Below are 2,536 nucleotides of genomic sequence, written 5' to 3'. Positions count from 1 at the left end.
ATTCACATAAATTATTCCTATTTTATCCGTGGCAGAGGGCCCAAGAGTCAGAAGGGAGCATTGATGTCTTCCTTAATCCCCTGTCAGAGGCTTCCAAGCACATTGCTCCACAGGCTGTCTGAGCAAAGGGTGCTCGTGTAAGTGCAGAGCATGTGCTCCAAAGGGAGAAGGCAAAGTGACTGTTTGTCAAGTCATGGCAAAGCCTCACACTTGCATGTTGCTGACAAACATGATCTCATTTGATCCTCATAAAATGCTTATGAGGTAGGTATTACTTACAGAAGAGGGAATTGAATTCATAATGGTAAAAATATAGTTAAAAAGTCACTGGAATAAAGGCCTGTCTTATTTTGTAAGGCAAAGCAATTAAATGACGAACACTAATTTCCTTGAAGCTGATGTAACCTTTCCCCTGTATAAGGCTAGTGACACAGCTTCCGGGCCTAGATGGAAGATGTCCAGCCTTTTGATTTGCCAATAAGGAATAACTAAGAAAATCATACTGACCTAATTTTTAGGAGTATGCACATTCAAATACAACTAACTTTCGGGGATACTCTTATTACTTGTCTAATAATAGTACTAGTATCCATTCCTCAGCACTTCTGTGTGCCGACAGTGCCAGGTGCATTCTAAAAAAATATCAAAGTCTCAAAGGTAGCTAGTATTCATCACTAGTCCATTAAATACTTACTTCTTTGGCCGGTATGGTCTGTGTCATCACCTTCATAGAAATGGGCCAAAATCTTTTATTCTCCAAATTAATCACTGTAACACCCGGGTATCAGGAAGCTCACTTTTGGTCCTTTGACACTCCTCCATGATCCTGTTCCCCATTCCCACCATCCTTTATTTGGTTTAAAGAAGGCCAGTCCAATTCTCATAAGCCAAACAGAGATTATTGTCAAGACTTGTCAGCCCCTAAACACTACCATTTCTGTTCTAATTCCATTGTGCCGGGGTTGTTGAGCATGGATCCCAAATGGCACCATGTGCAGGGAGCATCCATTCTGTGGCCAAGCTCTTGTTCACCCAGGTGTATTGAGGTCTTGCCCATGCCTGGTTTACATGGCTCTGCTCATTTTCACATAATTGGCCAGTGTTCCTTATGTTATAGTACCATGTCTGGATGGCTAGATGGCTGATTTGGAGAGGTTTCCAGACCCAGCCAGACACTGTGCTGGAATCGGCTCTCGCACAAAGCCTTAGGGCCTTATGTTGATCTTGAATCACTAGCCTGGACTCACCTATTCCTCCTGGGGTGTTCTCCTTACCTCTCACCAAGGTCTTCACCTGCCAGTAGACCTTGGTCAAGGCCACCCTGTGCTAACAGGTTTTCCTAACTTGAATTCTTGGGCAGTGGGGTTCATTCATTCATGCATTCATTCATCTATGCAACAATGTTTATTGTGCCCTTACTATGTGCCAGGCACTGTTCTTATCAGTGAACAAAATGGAGTCTCTGTATCAACTTATATTTTGAGGAAAGGTGAAAAATAAAAAATTGATTACAAAGAATGTCAGATTACCATGCATGCTATGGAGAATAATAAAGCAGGTATTGGAGGAAGAGATGGGGGTGCTGGTGGTAGTTGCTATTTTAAATAGAGTGGTCAATACAGGCCTCATTGAGAAGGAGATATTTTATGAAATACTTGAATGGGTGAAGGAAGTTAGTAATTAATACAACTACTTGGGGGAAGGGCATTCCAGGCAGAGGAAACAGAGAACAAACAAGTCCCAATGGTGTCTATGTGCTTTGTGTGCTCTGGGAAGAGCAAGGAGGCCAGATGTCTGGAGTGGAGTGAGAGGTAGGTGAGATGTAGGAGATAAAATTAAATAGGTAGAGGGGGGTAGTAGAGAGCCAGATTGCAGGAGTGTGTAAGTGTTATAAGGATTTCAGATTTTATTCAGAGTGAATTGGGAAGCCAATGGAGGAATCTGAGCACAAAAAGGATATAGTTTGACTTAAGTTTCAACGTGGTCACACTGGATTCTGGTAGAAAATAGACTGTAAGAGGATATAAACAGTAAATTTAAAAAAAGGGTGGATTTCTCATTAACCCAGTAGATTAAATATGTGCTTTTATCTCATATCTCTCCTGCAATTCCACTTAAATGACAGCATATAAGTAAAACAATTATAAACTCATAAGGAGAGAGAGACAAACACAGAGGAACAGAAGGAGAAAGAGAGATAGACTATTTCAGCAGATATATATATATATATACATACATACATATAAATATATCTCAGAAAGAGCACTGCTACCAGGCACCATTCTTTGCAGTGAAAAAGACAGCATTTCTGCCTTCATCAGCTTATATTTTGAGGGAAGGGGAAGATACAATTTTTAAAGAAGTAAATACATATCAGATCTTGCAACTTAGCATCTTGCTGAGGAGAATAAAGACCAGGAAGTGAGTTCATTCCAGAGAACCCCAGGTGGGCTGATGAGTTGGAGGTACCAACTACCTCAGGCTATGGGGAGGGAGAAGGCTGAAAAGAGGAGGCATTGACTGAAAGACTATTGGA

Source organism: Manis pentadactyla, chromosome 5 (genome assembly GCF_030020395.1).
Source record: "Manis pentadactyla isolate mManPen7 chromosome 5, mManPen7.hap1, whole genome shotgun sequence".
In the NCBI taxonomy this organism is placed as follows: domain Eukaryota; kingdom Metazoa; phylum Chordata; class Mammalia; order Pholidota; family Manidae; genus Manis; species Manis pentadactyla.
Note: the sequence above shows the minus strand (reverse complement) of the source record.